This window comes from Monodelphis domestica, chromosome 3, assembly GCF_027887165.1.
Source record: "Monodelphis domestica isolate mMonDom1 chromosome 3, mMonDom1.pri, whole genome shotgun sequence".
Taxonomy (NCBI): Eukaryota; Metazoa; Chordata; class Mammalia; order Didelphimorphia; family Didelphidae; genus Monodelphis; species Monodelphis domestica.
The window spans coordinates 261,592,827-261,620,494 of NC_077229.1; the positions used below are offsets into that span (position 1 = coordinate 261,592,827).

General features: G+C 35.7%; 1 protein-coding gene across 10 annotated transcripts in view; it reads right to left on the reverse strand.

Annotated features, from left to right (window-relative positions):
- Nucleotides 1-27,668, reverse strand: part of PTPRM (protein tyrosine phosphatase receptor type M) — a 1,053,679-nt gene that overhangs the window by 687,322 nt on the left and 338,689 nt on the right. The window lies entirely within an intron of this gene.

Here is a 27,668-nt window from a genome sequence, read left to right on the forward strand (position 1 = left end):
AACAAAATTAAAGAAGTCAGATCCTCAATCAGCATTTTCTGGTTATTACTGAAAAAGTCACATGGATGGAGAAAAAGATCATCATTTGCAATGTTAAACACAGTTCCAGATACATCTTTCACAATTCCCCCTCATACACATTACACTCCAGAAAAACTGAACTGTTTGATAATCTTACATTAGACTCCACGCTTTTAACAAAGCTTCTCCCTCTGTTCAAACACTATCTTCTTCAGAGCTATAACTAGTGGGGCAACTGTGGCTTTGCCTCAGGTCACTAAAGTGTTTGGTATTCCAGCAGTATGTGTTTTCCTTTTATTTTTGGTAATACTTTATTTATTTATTTATTCATTCATTTATTTATTACACTAAATTTCCCAGAGATGTCTCTCTTTTCCTCCCTCCCCTCCATGGAGCAGAGAAAGTTTTTGACCACACACACACACACACACACACACACACACACTATGTCTTGTCTTATCAACTCTTTCTCTGGAGATGGACATACGTTAAGTCATTCTTCAAATGATATTTCTGCAGCATATGATCTTCTATAAGAAAAACTAGGTTAACATGCAGTTATCTAAAATAATTAGGTAAAATAAGAATTTAGCAGATGGTAGTTTTCCTCCCCTAAGCCTTTGATGGGCCCTTGATGCTATCTTTCCCACCCAGCATCTTTTCCCAATTGTGGCCTCCTCAGTAGCTGCCTCATGGTGTCTAGAAATTTCCATGCATAGCATTCCTATTTCAGGATCTCTTATTCTCCTCATCCTACAAAGTATTTTCCAAAGGTCCAAAAGATCCTGTTTTATGTAGCTCTATTCCCTTGCTTCTACCTTCAGTATCATCTATCAATTTCTCTCCATATATAAATGTTCAATCAAAATGCCATCTCTTCCACAAAAGTCGACTTTCATCTCTTTTTCAAAGAGAATAATGACATTTCTTTTCAGAACATTCATGAAAGTTTGCTTTTACTTTTCTCATTACATTTTCCTCACATTGCAAGCACCTCACACTGTTCCTGGAACATAGTGGGCACATGTATGCTTAATATATGCTTCTTGATTAACTGACTATAGTCAGTTGTGTTTATTTCTCCTAGTGGATTATTAGGAGTTCCTTGTCCCGACATTGTGTCATTTATAAGAAGGTGATCAATAAAGATTTGTTGAACAAATAAAACTCATTTTTAAATTTTGCCAACTCTCATTTATTCTTATTTTTCCCAAAAAACACATTCCATAAGCCATTATAACAAATGTAAAAGATGATCCAATGTTTACAGAGTAGTTTATATTTTTGATATATATAGTTATTATTACTATTATTAGTATTCCCTCTACTAAAAAATCTTGTTTTTTTGATGACTCATCATGGCATAGAAGTGACCTATGCCAGTACAGCTTTAATTATTCTCAGCATGTAGCAGAATGCCTGGCAAGTATGAGAGACTTAATCAATATTGTTGACTTGACCTGACCTGGAAGAATTTCAAGCATAGGTCTGGTTACCTGAGGACCAATTTAGCTAAATTCAAGATCATCACCAAGTAGTCTGTGATGTAATGAATTTTCCAAATGCAAAATTCTTAAAACCCATTTACCAAGCTGCAGGGATTTGAATTTATATCAGTAAGAAGAATAACATCATCATTATTATTATTCTCTAACTAATGTTATTACTCTATTAAAAAGCTCAAATCATCAAAGTATTGAAATAACCACCAGCAAGGGTGCCTTCTCCTGCCCATCCATTTCCCTACAATCTATTCACCTGCCTCCTAAGTCCATGTAGTGACTAGGAGGAAAGCGTAGCATAGCTCCCACCACTTGGATGATCCAGGAGTTACCACCCCTATTCCTTCTGAGCTGAAGGACCATCAGGTCTTACCCTCTGATTTGCCACCACTTCCTGCAGCTACCCCTCCTCCAGATACCCAGGTGATATCTTATGTGTCAATACATTTTAATGCTCACAGAGCCTTCCACATGACTGCAGGACTCTCAAGACTTGTAGGTCTTTCCATCTGCCCTGCAATTGAACTCTTTTATAGTTGATATCACCTTCTATTAGAGTGTGAGTTCCTTCTTATCAGGGACCAAATCAGTTTTTCTATTTGTATCCCTTAGCATTGTCCTTGGCACAATAATAAATAATAAACACATTTTCATCCATAGAACAAACACATTTCATTCATTCCTTTGCATTAAATACTACTCATAGTATCCTTGATTTGGAAAGTTTCATTAAATACAAATTCAAAATGTGTCACAGAGAAAAGGGAAGCAACTTTACCAGACCTCCATAAGAAATTAGTGCCTGAGTCAGAATCAAATACTGTAGGCTCCTGCTTTCCCATCCAATAATTATCCTACTATTATCTGTTTCCTTCAAGTTACCTCAGCTACCACTAAAGCACTTAGAAAGAAAACAAGTTATCATCATCATCATCATCATCATCATCATCATCATCATCATCATCATCATCATTATTGCCACAGAGCTGAAGGAAAAAATACCAATAGGACAGGTATTTTTTTCTGAAGATAAATACATATGTTTTAAGCCCTCAACAAGTGGAAGTTGGTTTTTATAAGTAATCATATTGCAGAAATAAATTCTTTCTCTTGAGATTCAAAGATTTGTGGAGGAACAACAAAAACTCTACATAATTGTGTGTAGCCATAGTCCAAAAAAAATGTGAAAAACTAGAACTTTAAGAGATAAGTAGGGGATATTCAGATATCACTAAAAATTTCAAGTGGCATTTATTGGTAAATTATACTACACAAGTTTCAAGAATGCACCGTTTAAGGTTTTATAACAATAAGAACTTCCTGGATATTCAATTCAAATTCTCTATTCAGCATCACATGTCTGTCTATATAGGACAAAGATGAATGACATGCATAAAGATAACCTTGAGACACTGAAAAAAACCCTAAAGTATCCTCTATGAATCACAGAAAGATTAAATTGTGCATTAAAATTGGAATATATTTTTTAACTTGGCAAACCATCAGTGGTTTGTACTGTAATACATAAATACAGCTCCTAGGCACCTCTCTTTCATGCCTGATGCTCCTTCCAACCCTAGAACAGTTCTAACAGGTTCAAGGATCTCTGTGAATTCCATATCAAAGTTCAAGAATCCACCAGCTTTAAAATAACCAGCTTATATTCTCTTCCTTAGATAGCTAGAGGACACAATAACCTTAAAATAAAGGCATATGATGAGAGAGTATTTTAAGTAAAGCAGCAATAAAACATTCTGTCCACGAAGGAGAGAATCTATCCACCATTGTTAGATAGAATGGGCACACACTTCCTGGGATCTGGAATGAGGTATACATACAGAGGGAACACATGCATCAAGGGCCCATACAAGACCTTAGCATTGTAACATGTTTCTGAAGCTCCTCTACTGGAATTTTGGATCTTTAACTTTGATTCTATCATTAGTTTTTCTTCTCTCTGATTGGCAAATCATTCAGCTAGTGTCTGCTGGACAACAGTCCTTGCTACCAGATTCTGGGTTATTGTCCAGTCACTTCAATGCAAAGAAATATTAAGCTAACCAAGGCTAAACAATATAATCCCTAGTTGGGACTGAATCTTCTTCACCTTTATAACCTAATATACTGCAGACCTCTGTCCCAGGCAAATATCTGACAGGTTTTAGCATTTCCCATGAGCCTCTATTGCCTTACCTTACAAATGATTTGAGGATAGAATCAAAAGGTAAACCAGGGAAACAAGATCACCATTTTCTAACAAAATTTATATTTTTTGTGTATCGATCATTAGCAAAACCTTACAGTTTTGATTTTACATTTTAACCCATGAAAATCACTGTTGGTAAATTTTACAGAGTTCTGAACACTAGACCAAGTGATTATAATTATAATTATTCAAATCCTGATATAGCATCATACCAATAAAAGATCAGAGGAGAAAACTTCTTTAATAATATGTTCCATAATATTTTGAGGAACTAAATACAGCATGTTAATTTATAGATTCCACTTATCTCCACATTTTAAAAGCTACTGTATTTAAAAAGAGATAATAAAGGATATGAATAAGCAAAAATGCAGATGTATTCTTGTTATTCTCTTAATTAATTTATGCCTTTAAATGAAGTATATCTAAATTTTAAATTATTATATTATATAATTAATATTAATAATATTTAATTAACTAAGTATATATTTATACAAACATACACACATATATGTAACTGAAGTTCACACTTTCTAATCTGTCCTCATTCTTGGTATGTTGAAATCTTCATGTTTGATTTTTTATTGGTTTCAAAATAAAAATAAATTTTAAGGTTAAGAAATAGAAGGAATATACCCTCTCAAAGAAACCATAAAAATAATATCCAGCTTCCCCCTCCCAAAAAAGGGGAAGAAAATGTGACCATTTGTCCTCCACCAGAGCCATGGATATGAACTGCTATGCCAAAGTTAGTATAAACTGTGCTGAGAGTCTGTGGCAACCAACACACTCCCACATCAATTTGCTAATCCTGGATATAGTCCATTTAAAGGGAGATTCCACTTCCAGGCTTAGGAGACAAACACATAGAGGAGCTGTAACTGGAATATAGGTCCTGGGGAAGAAAAGTAGAACATTTGGTAGATTCCTATTTTAACTCTTTTGAGGGGGGGGATGGGGGAGGGGAACTATGCACTATACCAGACCTGTACAACTAAAAGATCAAAAGGGCTACTTAACACATTCTTAAAAATTTAGTAAACTGAGGCAAAATCCTAGTTACTTTCCCTGAACCACAGTACTCTTTGTGGCAGCAGTTTGAGGTATATTCTGCAGAGATACATGATCAATGTATTGGATTATTTTCCTTAACTTTCTTTTTGGTTAAAAGAGAGGGTTTGTGGAAGGTAACTATGACATGAAAATCCTGTAAAAAGTCAATAAATCATTTTAAATGTAAGAAAGATTACTGATAATTCTTTTAGTACCCAAGGATATATAGTTGCTCCTCTCATCCTGGTTACTGGTCTTTCATGCTATTCTCTTCCCTAGTCACTTTGAATTTCAACTTACTATCAGCCTTATCATACAGAGATTTTGTCTTTTCCCAACTAAATTGATGCTATATCAAAATTCACCCAGGATATTAAGAAAGCGATTTTTAAAAAATGTATTCAATCACTCCTGTGCTCCTTTATAGCCAAACAACAGTTAACTTACCAACTATTTTTAAAGACTTCAAAGTCTTATTTCTATTCAGTTTCAGAAGAATCATCTGGTTTTAGAAATTCTCCTATATGGCTGAATGTTTAATTTTCACCTTCTGTTTCAATGTTTTGACTGTGAGAAAATGTATTTTCAAAGAATAATTGGGTCTCCCTCAGTAGTTCCTTCTTTACCTCTATTTTTTCTCCTTATAAGCTTTCCAACTGGGCAAATAAATAAAAGGAACCATAATGCAAATTAACCCAGAAATTCTGTTTGTGTTCAGATAACAAAACACCCTGAAGTCATTGGTATCTAAGTAGTGAATAAAACCTTGTAGGCATTTGAAAAGGACTCTGAGTTGATAGCTACTTGTTAAAAAGTGACAGTTTTCAGATCTAGACTTTGAAGGTCTTTAAGAATAATTATCTGAGGCTCTGGGAAAAGAATAACTCTCTTATGTGCATACAAGAAGTCCACATCCTTGAATCTTGGAGGGAATTAAATTTAGTTTAATCATATCTAGTGGCAAATGCTTTTGATTAGTCTGTCTTCTATCATTGTTTGTGACAGCAGTAATAACTGTATGCAATTAGTTATCCTTTTCTAACCTATCATTATAATTTGCATTAGTCTATTAGAAGCTCTGGAGTTTTAGGGGTTTTGAAAACTGAATGATTTATTTTCTATATGAGGGATTTTGCTCAGTGAATAAGTAATAAAGTTTGTATTATCCGGCATAGTCAGATAATGTCTGTTCTGGTTAATCAAATAACTGAATGTAATTAGTTATTCTTAATTATTCTAGCTGATAAACTTTATGGCCTGCAAGACCATTATGAAATTTACCCTTCAGGGTTCCTTCTTTCAGACAAAATAAATGCAGCTGGAGGACCTTTTGCAAAGGGGACATTTTGCATATCATTATTTCTTTTAATTTTCTCCTCTACAGTCTCTCTAAGTTTTATCATTCTATCAAATTTGTGAATGCCAGAGCATTGAGTAATAGTGTGATCAATCCTCACAAAATTTAACACAGCAAAAAACTTTATAGCTGAAGCAATTACAAAATTGCTTACAGATCTACACACTGACAAAGATACACACACACACACACACACACACACACACACACACACACACACACTCCCATCATAAAGAAATGTTATAGTGGCTACATATTTTTGCACACCTAAGCTTTAAAACACTTAAGCAAAAGCTTCCCTTGTCTCCTCTGATTAGGGCTCTGATGATTACTACTCTGCTAAGGTAAGGTAAGAAATAAATAGAAAACAGGGTAACAATAGCTTTGCTCAAACTGCTGAAAGCTTGAGGAAAAGGCAATTCTTTATACCCTGGTCCCTTGAGTCAGTGCACTGTTTATTCTCTTGCTCACCACTCTTAAGATAAAATAGCTATGATTTTTTTTTTTCAGGTGTGTCTCCCCTGAAGTCCATATACTCTTTTCTTCCCCCTTTTCACAGAATTTAGGGGCTTGTGATTGCACAGACCATTCTCTGGGGGATGGATAAACTGTCTCTATCCCACCACAACTGCATCCACTCAGACACACCTTGGACTAAATTTGCCCTTGTATAAAAATTCCTAGAGAAGTTTTACAGATTTGGACATGTTCAATTTGTAGTTCACTATGAACAAAAGATAGATCTTTCTGCCATTATTTATTTTTTTTAATTCATTAATATATCAGTGAAGCTAAGTTGGGCTTCTAGCCTCAAACATTCAGAATCAAGCTGAAGTGGGAGTAACCAGTAAGCAAAAACAGGGGAGGCTTCTGGATTTCTGGAAATAAAGAAAAGGTCTTTCTGATTGGAAAGACGGATGCATTATCCTTCCCATTAGGAACAACTACAAAAAGCAAAGCCCTTTGGTATAAAACTGAAAAATGAATAAAAAGTAGAAAAAAAAAAGAAGAGGTCAATGAGAATATGCAACTAGACAATTCAACAACAGTAGCAAGAAAGAAGAGACAGTGAGCAGCAAGGTCTCTAAAGGAGACATGGCAATCAATCCTGAACAGTACCAAATTACTGCAAAAAAAGGTGACCATTCCAACATCTTTGTCTGTCAAAGAGTATACAACACAGCAACTTGGCAGTAAGGGGCAGAAAGCTTCCAGGAGTATGAGAAAATCTCTCTGTTTTATAGAACAGCATAATAATTAATATTCATAATAATAACTCTTGGTATTAAAAATCATCATATGATTAGTTTGGTTCTTAGATGGTACATTTAGAGCAGAAAGGGACCATAGAGGTCATTTAATCCAAACCCCTCATTTTAAAAGTTAACTGACTTGCTCAACTTCACACAGCTAGTAAGTAGAAGAGTCTGGATATGAACCCAGGTTCTCTAACTCCAAATCCAGGCTTCTTTCCACCTACCATGTGTTATGTATAGAAATAATAATAATAATAACTATGTCCACTAGGACATGTGGGATAAATGTTGGAAATAATCTCATTAAACTAGTTAATATAAAGTTTTGGTATGCAAAGAACTAAACTTTGATTACTTTGAGAAATAGATTTATTAAGCATCTGTCATGTTCTCAATTCTGTGCTAGTCCATAGAAGTCCAAGCACAAACAGAAAGAGGTTCTCTGTCCTCAAGGAGTTTATATTCTAATGGGGGAAGACAACACACAGAATTGCCATAGAGCTAATGATTTGTTGTATTCCTGAAATAATACAGTTCTCCATTCTGGTCCATTCAGTTGTTGTTTTTGTTGTTGTTGTTGTTTTTAACCCTTTCCTTTGTCTTATACTCAATATTGTGCATTGGTTCCAAGGAAGAAGAGAGATAAGGGCTAAGCAACGGGAGTTAAGTTATTTGCCCAGAGTCACACAGCTAGGAAGTGTCTGAGTCAAAATTTGAACCCAGGACCTCATTACCAGGCCTGGCTCTCAATCCCCTGACCCACCCAATGGCCCCCTTTTGATCACTTTTTTTCTATGTTTTTAGGTTACTCCTTCCTTATAATTCAATAGAGCTATGAAGAGCTCAGATTTTGGTGACATCTCACAGTCTAACTCACATCCAAAAAGAATGCTCATGATAACATAGCCTGCAAGTGGCCATCTAGCCAACAAGTTTCCAATGAGGGAGAACCCATACCACCTTTGGAACTCTAAATGATACTAAGTTTTTCATGACAAAAAGTCTAAATTATTCCTTTGGTAACTTCCACCCCCTACTACTACAGGCTTCACCCTCTTGGTCCAAAAATAACAATTCTGATTCCTCTTTCACAAAACACTCTTTCAGATATTTGAGGAAACTTATCATATTCGCCTGAGTAATTTTTTTCTCTAGGCTAAACATTCCCAGTTCCAAGGCCAAGTTTATTTTGAAAATCACCTTCAAAATGCTAGAATAAATAGTTTTCCTTCAACCCAGAGCTATTGCTGATCTTAATTAACATTCCTTCTCTCGAAATGCTGAGGTTACAAATGATGAGGCCAAATGGCACCAAATCTTAATGAATATAAAGCAGGAATGCCTTGTGAAGAAAGCTAACTGGACATGAGAGTACCACTACAAAAGAAAGAGACTGCTCAAGATCTATGACCTACCATTGTCATTTTTTAAAATCCCCACTTAGCACCTATTTAATTTTTTTCAACTAGGCAGACAGTTATATGGATGAATCCAATATTTGGCCAACATTTGTCTTTATTTTGCTCCTATCATAATTTAAACAATGTACACCGTATAGCTCCCCAAAACAAACACAGGAACTACCAGTGGATGGTAAAAGATTTCATTTAGAACCTCTGCCATATTTTGAGGATGAAATGCTCCTGTGTTATATTTGTTTCTTTTCCTGACTTTTGTGGTCCTAGGGATGAGGGACCTTGCATGCATTCATCTAATTTGTTATCTCTTAACTTGAATCTACATGCATGAAAATGCTTAATGCACTAATCTGACCTCATAGAATTAGGAGGAAATATTTTTAAGCCTCTGTCCAACTCCTTAATCCCTTGATGGCTGCATTCCTCCTACTGCTTTGAGAGCTGTCGGGTAAAAAGTACTTATGTTGGTTATTCTCAGGCATCCCATTTTGTCTGAGGTAGCCCATACCACCATGACAACTTGTCATTAAGAGGAGAATGGTTTGGCTGATTCTCTAGATAGGAAGACATAGATATTTAGATAGATAGACAGCTAGTCCTACATAGATATAGTCAGTCTCTTTCTAGAGAAATATACATATGAATACAGATTATATGTATGCATTATGTATTTGTATGTGTATATGGTATATTTTGTGTGTGTATGTGTTGTGACTATTTTGTACATACATGTCTGTGTATATACATATATACACATATATAAAAGCTCCAAAATTTCTTAGAGACATATGAAGAGATGTTTAATTGTTCAACAAATAAATTATTTGATTATATGACAAGAAATCAGGCAATTAAAATAAAATACAGTTCAATTAACTTTTATTAAGTAACAGCATAAGGCACAGCAGAAAGAGAGGTGGCCTCAAAGTCAGGAAGACCTCAATTCATGTCCTGCCTCTGCCTTGTATTGGCTATAAGAGTCTCAGCATGCCATGGAACCTTTCAGAGCTCTAGGCCACTCACTATGTTCCATACAAGTTACAGAGAAGGGACAGATCTACATTGGCAGAGAGAGTTTCTCCCAGTTGCCCCTTCCCCCACCAACTTTTTCCTTGAGGAAAAAGAAAGTGGCCCAAGGAACTGAGACTAGAAGGAAGCTAGGGATTCTCAAAAGCAGAGGAGAAGATGGAAAGCATTCTAGGCATAGGGACCAGCTTGCACAAAAGCAGACAGGCAATGGAAGGTCAAAATCCTGGGACTAAAAAGCAAGCCAGTTTGTTGGAATATACAGTGTATGAAAGAAGATAATAGGAAATAAGTATGGCTAAGTGGCCTTGAACCAGATTGTAAGGGGTTTTTCTATTATCCCAGGGGCAATAGGAAGATACTGAAAGTACCACACTTCATTCAAAATGGCTCTTTTCTTTAATGAACTTCATTTGTGGTACATTATTTATATTCCTAGCTGAATAAATAAGAACACAGAGTAAAGGCAAATTAGACTCAGTTTATAAAGATTTACATAAATAAATTATACGACCTAAAACACATGGAAAATCATCAGCAGAGTCAGAATTTGATGCCCTGTCAACTAGTCTAGTGAGAGACACTGGAGATCTCCTTGTTAAATGAAGAAAATAAGCACCAAAGAACTTCATAGGAAATGGATGAAATCCTTTGGGTTCCATTTAGAAAAGTGATGTGCTTCCCCTTTCTAAGAAAAGTGAATTCTTAATGAGAACTAAATTGCATTACAGTGTATCATTTAGATGCACCATATTAGCTGCCTAACTAGAAAATATCTGACATCTTTCTGATTTATGAGTGAAGAACTGGCTTAGAATAAAGTAAATACAACCTTTTAATTATTTGATGAAGCTAATGACTATCTCAGGAAATGAAACAAGTACTACAATAGAGTAGTGACAGATAGACTCATTTAGAAAGGCCTTAAGAGACGGTTTAATTTCCCAAATGTCAAGAAATTATTGATTGACAACTTTGGAAAGTGACTTATTTTTGGTTCTAAATCCCAGAATGGCACAAGCCATCACAATATAAGCTTTCTCCAAGTTCTTCCAAATTGCTGTCAATTCAGAGCTACCCACTGCTCCTTTCATCATCTCTGTCTCTCTCTCCTTCCTTCATGGATCAGCTGAATGATGACATTTCTTCCAACATAAAATGATCCAGTAAGTTTTAAAATGTAAAATGCTAAACTCAGAAAGTACACAATAGTAACATGTGGCTTCAGATAGTAGATAAAAATCAATTATTACATTATTATGTAGTAGGTTTTCAAATAGTGTCCATCTTTTATTTGTTCTGGAGAACACCTTCTTCTGCTAGGGTATCTCTCACCCCACTTTAATTTTTTTTTCTTAATTAGCAAGAATCTATTATTTCTGCCTCCTTTCCCCATTGGGGAAAAATGGCTAAGTGGAAAACCCTTGTAACAATTATGCATAGTAAAGTAAAATAAATTCCCCCTTTGGTTATGCTCAAAATTTTATCTAGAACTGAACTGTGAGTCCATGTCCTCTCTATTAGGGGACAGTTAGTATGTTTTCTTGTGTGTCCTCCTGGAATCATGATTGTTCATTGTATTAACCAAAGTTCTTAAATCTTTCCAAGTTCTCATTGCCTCTTCTTTCTTTCCCAGAATCTCTCAAAGCTTCTTCTCCTTTGATAAAGGAAGTGGTAGACCATTGGCAATCCCCTTTAATGTTGGAACACCTATGGTAAATATCCCAATGGGGACACCTCCCTGCACTGTACCATCCAGAGCCTACTGACTGAAGTTACTTCACTCTTTAGAAGGACTAGCTAATTTGGGAGTCAGAAGACTTTGTTTTAATTCATGACTCTGACACTTATTATCTCTGCAACCCTGGGCAAGTAAATAAAGAGAAAAGACTGGATAACTTCTAACATCCTTTGTGATTCCAAAGGTAAAATCCTGTGATCTCTGCAATATGACTTCATAGCTTGAGATGGGTTGGAACCTGAAGAATTATCTTCTTTTACAGATTGAGAGATAGAGTAACTTATGAACAGTCATAAAGTGAGCAGATGACCAAGTCAAAATTCTAACCCAAATCCTCTCACTAAAGGGTTAAGCATCTTTTTCTGCCACACAGAGGGCCTCAAAAATCGTTGTGAAGTATAAAGCTATTAAAACTAATAAAAGTTTAAAACTGTACTAAGACTTTTCACACATACCACACTGCACCAGTTCCTTGTGGGCTACCAATAACAGTACTGATCTAACCCTCCCAGATGAAGTTAACAATCTTTCTTTCCAAGCACAGGTCAAATTCATAATGAAGGTTATAAAAGTTGAAAACTATATAAGAAATACCAAAAGGCAATAGAGAAATGGGAGTAGTGGGAAGCTTTCTAGGTTGTGAGTTTCGATGAGCCCCAGTTTTTGGATTAGAAATAGCAGGGGAAACAGTGCTAAATTCCAGAAGTCAATCAAGTTTTCATGGAACATCTCTGGGTTTGATATGTAACTGTTTAAGAAGTCTACTCTTTAGAACAAATTAACAGAGCACAAATAGAAATAGCCATCAGGATGACTTGGAGTTAATGAGTGTTATGTTTGGACTCTAAGTCTAACACACACACACACACACACACACACACACACACACAAACATACACACACCAGGTCTCTGTAACTCCTCTCTTCTGCATCTTCCTTCCCCAAACAAACAATTCTGCTACCACAGAACTAGCTTTTTTATGTCATTCTTTGCAGCTACCCATTCCTTTTTTCAAGTTTACCTCATCAAGGAAATAAAGGAATGTTGATAAGAAAAAGTAAAACAAAAATATTAAATTTAATTTGCTCCTTAGAATATAATGAAAATCTATTTTAAAAGGTAACCCCCCACATTTAAAGGCTTTTATTGTATGAAAAATCAATAAACATCCTGGTTACTTCCTAATGACATTAATTATACTCACATGATTTTATTTTAAAATGTGATTTAAGGTCAAATTATTCAAAACAGATGTTCAATTTCCTTGGCTTGCATAACCCAAGAGAAGATAAACATTAACTTCAACATCCTAGAGAAGGCTGAGAGCCAAAAGTATATTTCTGATGAATCATACATGCAAAGGATGAGGTTAACTGTATTCTGCTTTCAAATATACCTAAGAATGCTCACCACAAATGTTTCAGCAATAGCTATTTTGGGGAATATTTATAATGTTGTTTTTAAAAGTATAATTTTAATTTCCTTTATATACTTATCATAAAGGGAAGAAAATTTAAAATTATGAGACTACTTTGTGAAATATTATGATGGTTATATAGTGGCTAGATCATAAAATTTTGATTTAAGAGTCAGTTTCCAAGTGCACCTTCAACACTTTTTATATCTGGGGTCATTGGTTAGTCACTAAACCTTTCAGAACCAGTTTCTCCCCATAATATAAGGTGATGATGATGATAACTCTAGAGGCCATTTGCTTTGAGGAAACAAACATAGAAAATCTACCAATTTAGTACTCATAACCAAAAAGAAAATGGTTTAAGTGTGGCATGAACTGTTTCTGATGACGCCAGTCTAGCTATTTGTAATCACTACTTCCTTCTTTAGGTTTTCACTTACCATTCTATTAATAAGAAGTTATAAATTTTTCCAGGAATCCAACTCAAGCCCAGTAGCCCAGATTCAGCAAACTCAATTTTCTTCCCTCCATTAAAAGGAGTCTTTTTCTTATCCTGATATGTGTGTCTCTAGTACTCACCACAGGTTTTCAAAGTTTACAGATTGGCTCAACAGTCACATCTCCCAGTTCTTTCAGAACCAAAGGATATAATTCAAGGAGAGTTAACTGATTTACTACCTCCTTATCTACTTATCTTGGGTATTTATTCTATTGGTAATTTTTATTCTGTCCTTTACATTCCAGACTTTATTCTCTTTAAGTGAGAAAACAGAATTTACCAAAAATGTGAATAGCTCTGCCTTTATTAATAATCATCCTATCTCCTTAGAACATACCAGAAAAATATTAATTTTTCAGATATTATATATTTTGTATTATCACTATCATTAAAATCATCCTCAAAAAGCATATTGGATCATTTAATTTCCAATTCACCTTTATCATTCAGCAAGTATTAAATGTCCTTCCAAGGATATGTCAACAGAAATAGAAGCATACAGACAATTGCAAGACTGGTAGTACTTTTTGATCATTTTAAAAATCAACATAGGTAAAAAGCAAGCTGGTACAAAAAAGATATAATGTTTCATATTAAATATTCTGTTCTTGATAAAAGGTGAAATGTGTTTTTTTTTAATAAAATGGGTCCAAGAATGGCCAGGCCACTCTAAGTAAGTGATGTTGTGAAGAGCTAAGGTATACCTTTTAGAATTCAACCTTCTTTTCAAAAGGGTCAGATGCTTTTAAAGGGAACCATTATTGATAGACATTTGAAAGCTACTTTACCCCTGCTCCCCTTGAGAGTTAATAGCCAAAGTAACAATTCTTTTAGAGAGCATTTTAGAGAACATCTTTAAACCCCTTCATTAAGTTGAATTAGTTTCCCAAGAGAACATGAGGGCATAGAGGGGAAAGTAGAACTACAGAAAATAAAATGATTTCTAAGGGGGGGGGGGAGAAAAATTCTCAAGAAATAGAATATTTAAATTATTATTTTTCATTTCCTTTGATTCATCAGTTGAATTTTATATACCCCTTTGTAACTATCAGACTATGAAACCACTGCTCATTACTGAAAATAAAAGAAGGAAAGGTTTTAAAGAAAATCACTTATCTGTATTAAGATACTTAGTAACCTCATCTGTTTCCAAATAAGTCAAGAATAAGGAAATAAGGACAAGACTTTAGAGTAGCCAAAGTGATTATAGCAAAACATATCTGCTAAATTCATCAAATTCGTTTCAGAGTGGAATCCCCCAGTCTCAGTGTCTTCTAAATTCTCATATTTTAACAAGCTAACAAATTAGAAAGTGTTTCTGACAGCAAGACCAGCTAATATGGGAATAAGGGAGAAAAAAATATAAGAAACAGAAAAAAGAACTAAAGCACAATAGTTTTGTGACAGTGAGCATAAAAAAGAAGTCCCTATGACAAAACAGGTCATAAAGTATTATGATCACAGGATTTAGAGTTTTAAAGACTAATTTTACACATGAGAATTCAGCCTCAAACGATTAAATGACTTGCTCAATATTCACACATCTATTAAATACTAGGGCTTGGATTCAAAAGCCATTCACCACTCCATCCTGCCTCCTACTATATGATAAAATCATATAGTAGTTGTATGAATGATGACCAGGAAGCATCAAGAAAAAGTGCATTTGTGCATGGGATTAAGGTAGCAAACTTGCCTCCATGGATCCAGAGAATAGTTCCATGTTGTTATTTAAATGGGTAAACCATCAGTTACCCTTACACACTTAACCATGGTGGGAGTATTCATTCTCCCACAGTTTATTCCAAAACCTAGATTTAGGAGCTCTTCATTTCCAGCATCTGCCCTTCTCCATGTCTTCCTCCATCTTCCCATCCCTCAGGCTTGCAATCTAAGAGTCATCTCTGATTCCCCACTATCTCAGCTCCCCACACCCAATCTGTTTCCATGGCCTGTTGATTTCATCTTTGGATCATTTTTCAAATATTGCCCCTTCTCTCCTCTAACATTATCACCACTCATGTGCACACCTTCATCACCTCCCATATGGACTATTTTAATAGCCTACTGATGGGTCTGCCTGTCTCAAGCCTCCCTTCTCTCCAATCCAGCTTCCATTCAGTCACCAGTGATTTTCCCAAAGCATAGATGGGATCAAGTCACTTGCCTATTCCAGAAATGTTAGTGGTTTCCTATTGCCTTTAAAAATAAAACCCCCCAAAACCAATATGTTATTTGTTAGTCAATGTCCTTCCTAACCTAGCCCCCTCCTATCTTTCTAGCCTTTTTACAACTAATTCCCCAACAGGTACTCTTTGATACCAGGACTTTGATCACTTGGCTGTTTGATAAACCAGACACTCCATCTCTTGGTTCCAGGAATTTTCTCAGGCTATCTCTGGTAACTGATATGCTCTGCCTTCTCTTCTCCAACTACTGACATTCTTGGTTTCTTTTAATCCCAACTAAAATCCCACCTTCTACAAAAAGGTAGTGCCTCTAAATTCCAGTGCTTTTCTAATGTTAATTATTTCTTATTTATTCTGTAATATTGTTTGTTTGTGCATAAGTGGTTCCCCTAATAGAGTCTAAATTTCTGGAGGAAAGGGATTGTCCTTTGCTTCCTTTCTTAGGCTTAGCACAGGGTCTGGCATATGATATTAATCTTAATAAATGATAACTAGTTTGATTTTACAGCCCAACTTGGTTATGTATAAATGAACAGAATATGCTCTCTTTCTAACATAAGGGAGTATGATTTTTAGCTTTGAGAAGAGTCTTTCTTTTTGTTTTCTTTTCTTTTTCTCTTTATTTTCAACCATTCAAGTTCTGATGGTCAGTTGTAGATCTTCCCTTAAAACAACAACAAAGAGAATCCCTTGGACAGAAATTTCAAGAATATTTCTAATGCTATTTAAATGAAGAGCTAATGTCTAGCTAATGAGCTGGTTCATATCAGGCAGAATTGGAGTAAACACCAATTTAGGGCCCCTCAAAAAGAAGCTCACAGCCCAGTCTATTATTTCATTTCTCTTCCACAGGAACAGTCTACCCCTAGAGTATGCTGCCTGCCAGAAGATTTTATTAGCATCTTTACAATATTCAAACCCTAGTGGCCTCCTTCCCAAGCAGTATCTTGTCAAAGCACTACATAGAATAGAACTATCCTCATCATATACTAAAGCAAATAGAAGTCCCCCTAAGACAGGGAAGATAAAATATCAGGGTTCCTCCTCTACTCTTCTGGTGACGGGGGCTCATTCTGAGGCCTCAAGATACAGGAATACCTGCAGAAATAAAAGAAACTGGCTAATGACCAAAGCTTCAGAATCCTTCCCTCTGCCCTGGGGTGGGGTGGGGGGATGATCTGTGATGATGGTGATCTGTGGCATCCCTGTAGTGCACTGTCAGCAACAGAGAGGCTCTAAAAAACCTAGATGGGGAGTCACAGGAAGGGGCTGGAGTTTCTGCTGAGTGCTAGGCAAACTGAACTAACACAACATGCTTATTTGTATGTTATGCTTGTATACAAGGTGCATTTATATGCAATAGGCTCACTGATTTAGAACTGAAAGGGACTTTTTAGGTCACAATCTGAACCTCTTGCTTTATAAAAGAGGAAAAACTTGGGCTCAGGGAGGATAAATGTTGTCTCCAAGGTCACAAAGGTATTAATAAATGGCAGAGCCAGGATACTAACCCAGAGCCTCTGAATCTAAGCGTAACACATTTTTCATTGTACTAGGTTATCACACAAGCTGAGATGAGAATAATGTGAAGATGGCAAGATAGATTATCATCTTAAACAGACCAGATTTTATTCATTAAAGGTAACATGCCTTCAGCATAATTGTAAATATTATTTGTTTGCCTGAATTGAAAGGAATTTTTCAAGGAGCCAGACTTTCTAAAAAAAATTTTTTTCTTTCATAAGATGAGGTTTTACTGAATTTTTTTTTCAAATATCCAAGGTCTCAGGTAAAGATTCAACCAATAATCTGACATTTATATTCACAATGTTATGATGTTCACTGACACCTACGAGTAACAACCATTTTCTTAAAAGCAGATCACCATTTTATTACTTATACTTAGTGTAGATGATAACTATAAAAGGATTAATTTCACTGGCTAATCACCAGTTTCCCAATGATGGAAGATTGCTTTACAAATATGGTTGGCCAGATGTGTAAGCCACAAATAGGATGTTGCTCTGATGAATATGTTCAAGACCAAGCACATTGAAATGAAGTATTTCTATGGAATTCTACTTCCATAAGCATTTCACAGCACTGGCTATTAGGTCTGGAAGAGAGCTTAAACATCATCTGGTCCAACCCTCTCATTTTATAGATAAAAAAGAAATTTGCTTAGGGCCACACCACTTGTAGGGGAAGTTAGATGGCACAGTACAGATAGCACTGGGCTTGGAATCAGGAAGACTCTTCTTTGTAAGTTCAAATCCAGCCTTAGGCACTTATTAGCTCTGTCCTGGGGCAAGTCATTTAACCCTATTTGTTTCCTCTTCTATAAAATGAGCTAGAGAAGGAAATAGCAAAACACTCCAGTGTCTTAGCCAAGAAAACCCCAAATGGGGTTAGAACTGAAACAACAGAACACCAATAACAAAACACTGCTAGTAAATATCAGATTTACATTTAGAACACTCACTCTGAGGTCAGAGGCTATTCTATCTCCATAATCAAGCACAGAACATGACACACAATAGGTCCTTGCTGATCAAAAGGTATACATAGTTTTATAACTCTTTGGGCATAACTATAAAATGTTCTCCAAAATGAGTGGATTAATTCATAGTTCCACCAACATTGTATTAGTGCCCCCATTTTCCATATCCCTTCCAAAACTTTTTTTACTTTTTATCATTTTGTCCAATCTGATAAAGATGATATCTCAGAATTGCTTTGATTTTAATTTATATAATCAACAGTGATTTAGAGAATTTTAATATAGTTAAATATAGTTTCAATTTCTGCTTCCAAAAATTTTCTGTTCATATCTTTTGTTCATTTATCAGTTGGGAAATGGCTCATAATCTTATAAATTTGACAAATTTATCTATTTTAGATATGAGATCTCTGAGAAACTCAAAATAATTTCCCCCAATTTTCTCCTCTCCTCCTAATTCTGGCAGCATTAATTTTATTTGTACAAAACCTTTTAAATTTAATATTGAATTTAACTGGTTTGTCATTCCAAGTATAGAGCTTTCTCTACACAGCACATTTGATGGCTAATAGTTAAGAAAACGCCTATGACACAGAATAGCAGGGGGCTGTACTTCATTCAGTTCACATCAATTAAACAATTATATTTCTGAAATGTCTACATTAGGGTCTGGGGATACAAAGATAATAAATAAATAATTTTTCTAGAGTCCATATTAACTCTACATCTATAACTCTATGATAATCTCCTGATGTGGGTATTCACCTGCCACACCCGAGCTCACACAATACATTATTTTATAAGTTTCTAATGTCATGAGCATATAATACCATATATTACAGATATTTTGAAATTCTGGTTGGTGTTACAAGTCCTGCTTTGTCTGGGACACAGATGTTGCATTGCATTTGGGGAGAAGGGGAGATAGGGAAGGAGAAGATTGAAAGAAAAAAAAAGGAGGGGGTATGAGAATATAGTTTTCTTGAAATCCCTGAATTCTCTAAATCATAAATGCGTTTGTTCTGTTTTAGGAAAGGAAGTTGTTTCTACATATTCTTTCTGCCATGTTTCCTTGACCTTACTCCTCTACTGGGTCCAGACTTCCTTCCTGTTCACTCAGAGCTGCATCAGAAATAGAAAGCTAGAACAGACAAGCCTTTGTGCAGAAGGCAAGCAGCAGACACTTTTGTTGTTTTCTCTTTTTTTTCTAAGGGAACAAAGTGAATGGGATAAAAGACCCAATTTTCTGTAGGCTCATCCTCAATCTTATTCAGCACTAGCAATAGTTAAAAAAGAAATAAAGGGGAGCAAAAATATTTTCCCACATTTTATACCATCCCCTCTTTATTAATGTCTCTACCTCTCCCCCCTCCTCAGTTTTCTCCACTAATTCATTAGGAACATTGAAAAAGATTATGTTCAAGTGGGTTAGGAGGGCAGATTGGTTGTATCTCCTGAAGGTTCAAGTAAAACCTAATGAACATAAGTACTTAGTGGCAAGTATTTTGTAAGGGACCTGAACAGTGAAATATTAATGTTGGAGTTTAAATCTAGTCTCCTTTCTCATAAAATTGGCCAAACTTTGCAGAAATTAATGGAGGTCTAGTATCCCCTCAGACTGCTTATATTCTCTTAGACAGGAACAATAAATATAAATTAACAAATACAGGGAAATTTGAGGAGGAATAAAGTCCTAGAGCCTGAATGGAATAAGGAAGACTTCACAAAGAAGACCAAATGTAAAATAAACCTTGAAGAAAGAAAATGTCCTTCTATAGAACACTCCAAGCCCAGAAGTAGGGACCATGGCCCCACCCTAATGGGATTGGTCCAACTCAAGACCAATTCCAAGACAGTTAGTAGGGACATGGTGGACCATTCAAGACCAATCCCACATCAGAAAGTAGAAGGGAAGGACCCCTGAGGCACACTGGGGGATGAAGTTCTCCCATCACAACACTTTAAAACCCATGCTTTCTTGGTTCCTTCGTTCCTTGGTTCCTTAGTTCCTTGGTTCCTTCTTTCCTTCCTTCCTTCCTTCCTTCCTTCCTTCCTTCCTTCCTTCCTTCCTTCCTTCCTTCCTTCCTTCCTTCCTTCCTTCCTTCCTTCCTTCCTTCCTTCCTTCCTTCTTTCCTTCCTTCTTTCCATTAATCAGGGGAAGAACAGCAATACGATCAAAGAGTTATTGAGAATCTAGTGTGAGCAGACAACTATTCCAGATGAAAGGGAGAGTAAAAATATGAGAAGCCAATTTTCCTGACCTAATAACCTTAAAACCTAGAAGGCTAGTGGCTCTTCCTACTACATTGCCTCTATGACTAAATAAAACAAAGAGAAGAAAATCATTAGCACATCTAGTTATTCATTTAAATTAAGAAAGCTATTCTTCACCTGAAGAGGAAACATAAACCCAAAATTTTCTTTCCTAATTACACCAGACTTGAGAATTAGGAGACCTAGGTTCTGGTACACACTCTTAAACTGATTATCTGTTTTGACTTTAGGCAAGTGTGAACACCTTGCCTCAAGTTCTTTGGGGCCTCAGATTCCTTATCTGTAAAATGATGGAGTTGGACTAGAAGACTTCCAAGGTTCCATATAATTGCACTAACATTCTACTCCTCTGATACTCACAATCCTGGGTTCTAAATATATTTCAAAAATCCATAATTTCATATGTTTGGGTATTACTTCAAATGATTCAGACTTCAACTTCTCTATATTTTAATATGAGATGCTTTGATAGCTAACTTTCTGGTGACGGAAGAAATTAAGTTACAAAGGTATTCTTTTCAGACATGGATTGGATTACATTGAATTTAACTCCATGATTCTCTAATTCTGTGAACTTTTATTCTGAATCTAATTTTAACAAATATATTTATCATCAAATTCTGAAACCAACAAATATAAGAAGTCTGCAATAACATCAGACCAAGATAACTCAATTGATAATATTCCTTTGGACAAATAATTCTGTGTTAGCAAAAATTTTATTGAAGTGGGAAGATAACTATGGATTTGAAGAGAGGACAGGTTTGAACACAATTTGCAAAATATCAGAAAATGAATATTGAAAAATTGTTTTGATATGTAATCTGGAAAAAATAATAAATATAATAAAAAGGAATGGAAAAGATAGAAAAGACATAGTCTCTTGATAAGGCTGTTCTAGAAGCTTTTCCAAGTTGGTAGAACCCTCTAGACATTGCACCCTGCTGACATAGTCCTTTTAGAATTTCACAATGAGGCATCAAAATAAGACTTTAGAAAAAGTATCTAGTAAGGAAGTATTAATAACTGTAAATAATGATAAAATAATGATCTCCAGAAAAAGTTAGACATTAGAGAAAAAAAGATTGGTTAGGGTGGACTTGTAGCAAATGTGTAGACTCTATCAAAAGATCATAGATTAAGAGTTGAAAAAGATATTCTAAGTTACCTAGTCCAACTCTTTAATCTTACAAATGATGAAACTGAGGCCAATAGAGATGAACTGACTTCCTTAAGAACATAGAGATAGTAAACATCAGAGGTAGTAGATATCTCCAACCCCCCCCTTTTTTGTCATGAGTTTCTTATAGTTTTACTGAATTCTTGCCTTGTTGATAACAGTAAAATCATTTACAGTTGATCACCATACATCATTGTTGTTATTGTGTATAATGTTCTCCTGGTTCTGCTCACTTTACTTTCCAAGGTTTTTTTTTTTGTGATCATATTATTTTCCATTTCTTATGGCACAAAAGTATACCATTAAAAGCATATATTACAAATTGTTCATCTATTTCCCAGTTCATAGACAACCCTTCAGTCTCCAGTTCTTCACCACTACAAAAAGAGCTGTTCTAAATAAATTTGCATGAATAGGTTATTTTCCCATCACTGCTCTATGACTAGGTGAATAGCATTCTTGTCCTTTGATCCTATAGTGCAATTTACTCTGCAATTACCCAATTAATGGGCACCACCTTAGTTTCCTTTTCTTTTCCGCTATGAAGAGAGCTGCTATAATATTTTGTGCATATAAAATCTTTCCCCTTTCTTAATCTCCTTGATACATATGCCTAGTAGTGGCATTCTTATGTCACAGCTCAATTGTTAAGCATTGTAGCAGGTGAAAGATGAAATGACTGAGGAAACAAAAATTTGAGCTTCTGTTGACTTGCCCAACAAATAAGGACCAATAGCCTTCCTTTCTTTTGGAACTAACCTTGAATTCAGGGGAAGAGAGAATTTTTAAGCATTAAAAACAATTAAATAGAACCAATTAATTAAAAGAAAGAAATTAATCCAGGATACAAAATTAGGTGCTCTGATTTCTAATTGGAGGAAAGATTAGGGAGTTTCCAATTTAAGAGGAGGAAGAGAGCAAACAGGAGCAATTACCTTCAATCAGGAAAGGAGGTGTCCCAAATCCCAAAGTGTCTGTATTAATTCAAAGGAACATGGAAACAATAACTAATTGACCTGTATGGGGCCAGTTTTCAAATAAGACAAATGGTTCACTTGAAATGTATAATCATGAAATAATTCCTTGCATCAATCTTAGGATCCGATTGTATTTTTGATCTGCAAAATTTACACCCTTAGTTAAGGGTCTCTAACAGCAGGTAAGGGTTCCAACCATGCAGAGGTAGGTTCAAACAATACAGTAAGGTTTTCTCCCAATTCCCTCAATTGAATTTTTTTTTCACAAGAATTTGGATTAGACTCATAATTGAATCAAAAGGAAACTAAGCTTGCTCCAGAATTGAATCAAAAGACAGATTGTGATTCACTCATTTATCATTATAAACCATTTGTTATCCTAATCTCAATTCCCTCAGTGTGAACAGTATGGTAATGTTTGGGGCAGAGTTCTAAATAGATAGAATGGCTATCCAAGTTCTCATCACTACCAATAGTGCACCAATACAACAATTTTCTATAATTCTTTTAATTAAAAACAAACAAAGAAACAAACAATAAAGTGTGACAGAGGCTGGCACATAAGAAAAGTGCCAGACTGAAGAGTGTGTGCATCTGATCATCTCCATAGGGGAGGGGCCTGAGGAGGATGGAATCTTGAGGAGAAGCAGGAAGTTCCTTCAGAAGAGGAGTAGGTCTTTCTCAGTCTTTTTCCTGAGGGTTATCCACTGTTTCTTGCTTATGACTGGAAATCCCTCCCACCCCCCCAACACTTCCCAATTGGAAAAAGACTATTGAGGAAGATCCTGAGAAAGGCATTTTGAATCTCTGTCAGACTTCAGCTCCTGTTGCCCTGGGTCTGAACTGTAGCCAAGGGGCCAAACCCAGGATCTGTCAACCTGATTCTCTCTTGGGGGCTCAGGCTGGCAAAGCCTGAGTTCACCCCAAACTGGAGGAGGGAGAAAAAGGGTTTTAGCTAGAGAAAGGGACTCATTTTCCTCACTTTCCTTTCCCATTCTTTCCCTGCTAGTTATTCCTTTGTATTACCCTGATTGAGTTCACATTAAAGTAGTTATCTTTTCCTGAAGCTGTGATTTAATTGTGAGGGAACAGATCAAGGGGAGAGACATCTTCCTAAGGAGAAACCCTTTGGTCTCTTGTAGTGGGGGGGGGGGCAAGAGGGACAAGAGCAAATCTGGGAGAGCAGCCATAATTAAAGAGGGAAGTCAGAAGGGGGAAAATCTTCAACCCCCTCTCCTCTCTCTGAGCCAACACTAAACTCTCCCAGATCCTATTCCCTTTACCATCCCCAAACCTTTTCTCCATGACATCTGCTGTTTCCCCTGAACCCCACTTTGAGAAGAGAGGTCTCTACTCTTTTTATCTCTATATACTGAAAGACTTAATCCTTGATTGCAAAAGTCAAACTATATAGGCACTGTCAACTCTACATTCTCTAGCAAACCACAACCTCCCTTTTCTCTGGGCTCTCACAACTTTCCAGGTTTGCTAAATGATTAGAGGAGAAGACACCTATCAGGGACCTGTTATTTTAAACAGAAACCATGAAGAAGAGATATTTATCTACCTTATCTATGATTCACTAACTGCTGACATTTTCAGTGTCTTAAGTATTTGTGAACATTGCTTCCCCATTGGTTGCTGATCTTCATCAATGGAGAGGATTACGGCACCAAAATGTATTCTTGAACTACTGAAGTATCTCAGCAAGTCTTAACTCAGACTTGTCTACAATGTATTATAGACTCCTTTTCTAGATTAATCTTCCTAATCTGTAGATATAATTGTTCAAAAACACTTATTTTTCCCTTTAATACCAATTTGTTGAAACTCAAAGTAAAGTTCACATTTGGAATGTCTGTTTAGGTCATTCTTATCATCCTCTGTTGAAATCCTGATAAATAGTTTTCTTGCCAAACTTTTCTGCCTAGTCAAAATGTGCTTAGCCAAAAGCTCAAGAACAAAGAGAGAGAGCTCTAAATGAAACTTCTACTGAAATTCTCTTTAAACATTATCTATATATTACAAGTGTTTCACAACAGTTATAGCTGTATACTCAGGTTGCCTTAAGACTAATTATTAAATATGGGAGAAAACCTAGCTTTCTGGATTTTGACACATTTAGACTAGACTATAAATTCTGAGAATAGAAACATATTTGATCTTTATAATTTAATTACATTTACTGAGTAACTACAATTTAGCCTGTCAAAATATGAATGGACTTTAAGGTCTTTTCAGCAGCCAAATACCATAGCAAAACTCTGAAATAGGCACAAATTTGTCATATAGCCATCTACCACTTTTTCCTTCCTTTATTTTATTGTTAATGCCGTTGAAATCCATCTCCTCCCTCCACAAAGCATATTTTATAGCACAACCTGCAAAGGGTTACATTTTTGATAAGTATCCTCAAAAATACAAAAAGTCCCCAAGATTTAAAAGAATAAATTTCAAGTATCATCAAAGGATGCAATGGAGATAATTATGGAGTTGAGTCATATAGCATCCAAATTACACTATAAGATGGAAGTATTGACTATTTTGCCTATTTATAAACATGATTTTGTTTCTTATAGCAGAATATTAGTTTTTTTGGGTAGACCTATTTTGATAAACACATCTAAACATTCTAAAGGTAATTTCTTTTATTTGGGGTGGAGGGTTAAGCTCCTTTCAATTCATCCAAAATACACTATTACAAATGTTGACGAGGTGCAAGGCTAAATATTTTTAAATGCCATGTCACTTGGAAAACATTGCTGTAATAAACTGGGTGGGATGTACTCAAAATATTAAAAGAAAATTAAACCCTTGGTGAATAATCATTTAGACTCACTTGTTTTTACTTTTAATATAAATACTGGGTCTATTCCATTTAAATCATTATTCTTTTTACTTTCAAAGCAGAAACTTGAAAGCTGAAGATAAATACTTTTTCTAAACAGAGCCATGAGAATTAAGTTTGAGGCAACACTTCTTCTATGTGTGTTCCCTTTCTCTTCTGCTTCTTTGGCTTTAAAAACTCTTTAGTGATAAGTCTCATGAATTTGTGCAGGGAAAGGGAATCAGACTAGATTCTTAATCATGGAATCTCATATTATGGATCCTTGAGGGGCATATCTGTCACAATCAAAATCCTACAAGCAATAGGATAATTGAGAGAATAAACAATTATTTTATCAGTTTCTGGATCTGAAAAATGGCAGATTCATAAGCAATGTGACTTACAATTTCAGACTTGGGTGAGATATTTGCTCTAGGGATGGGATGAAAAAGTCAATGCATATACATGTTTGGATTGAAAATAAAAAGGCTACTAGCAATCACAGGGCTTCCTGATTAGAACAGGGTGAACATGAGAATGTAGAAGTGAGAAAAGAGATCAGTTACTAATATCTGAGACAAAAGCAAAAAATGCAAAAAAGCAAAATGTAATCTAATAAGAAGATATTATTCTTATGTGATGTTTAAGGAACAGTCTCTTATCTAAGGGATTGAAGTAAGCAGGGAAGATATTAAAAGTTTTAGGATTTGTGTGTGTGTGTGTGTGTGTGTGTAGGTGACATAGGGGATAGTTTGGAACTGAAGTCAGGAAGACTTATCTTCCTGAGTTCAAATATGGTCTCAAGATACTTCCTAGTTGTATGACCCTGGGCAAGTCACTTTACCTTGCTAGCCTCCATTTTTTTCATCTGTATAATGAGCTCCAGAAAGAAATGGCAATGCATTCCAATATTTTTGACAAGAAAACTTCAAATGGGGTGAAGAGTTGGACATGTCTGAAATGACTGGAGAGACACAAAGAGAGAGACAGGGACAGAGAGAGAGACAGAGAGACAGAGAGTCTGGAAGGGAGTTAGGATCTGCAATTTCAGCAATGTGGGGGAATTATCTCAAAGAGGTAAGGAGAGAATAAGTGCACAAGGTCACAGAGTTAGAATGTGTTAAACTTGATTGTTTGGGCTGTTCTAATTATTTTCTTTTAGTCAGGCTCCATATATGATTTCATCTTCTTTTTTAAACCTTGATCATCTGTCTTAGAATCAATACTGTATGTTGGTTCCAGGGAAGAAGATTAGTAAGGGCTAGGCAGTGGGGGTGACTCGTCCCCTTTCACACAACTAGGAAGTGTCTGAGGCCACTTTTCATCCCAGGATCTCCCATCTTGGGGCCTGGCTCTCAGTCCACTGAGCAGCCTCACTGCCCACTATGATTTTATCTCTATAACCCATTCAGCCCCTGCAGACATTAGTAGAGGAAAGATCTTCAAAGAATTCCCATAAAATTAAAAAGAAATCCTTCCGGATGGCCAGCCTTCTGGATAGGAGACTGTCTAAAAATTAATTAGCTATGGGGGTCCTTGGACACTCAACTGGAAATATTCAGTCTGATAAGACTTGAGTTTATGCTTTGCTGACAAAGCCTTCAAGAACCAAAGGTTACCTCAGTGACATAATGAAGTTTCAAATGAAGACTTTAGGACTTGTTTGAAAATATTAAAATTATGTTTTTCTAAACTTATATACTTTACCCCATGAATAAGCCTTGGGATTTGAACACAAAGTCTAGAATATAGTGGAAGAACTCTTCAGAGTGCCCTAGGATTATGAGAGTAAAAGGGAAGGGCAGGTTATTTGTAATTAAATGTGATAAATCTATGAATTCAAAGTCAAACGAGTTCATAGTTAAGAAGGGCCACTATTTGAGGTTTTCCTTATGTCATCTTACTAATATTTAAAAGAAGCAATAAAGAAAAAAACAGATGAATATCACCAAACAAGTCTCCTGGATATGGTTATATTGCTAATTTCTGTTGAACAAGTAAAATAGCTTGCTCAATAGAAATAGGTTGTTCAGGAGAGACAGACTGGGCAATGCAATGGCACTATTAAATTTGAACAAGATTGCTTTGTAAGGACACAATCAAACACTTCTTCTTTAGTTCAGCAAAGAATCTGGAGCCATACAAAATGTCTCTATACTACCTTAATAGAGCTGGCTACAGCCTTTGATTCACATGGCCAGAAGACAACAACTTTAGCACATAT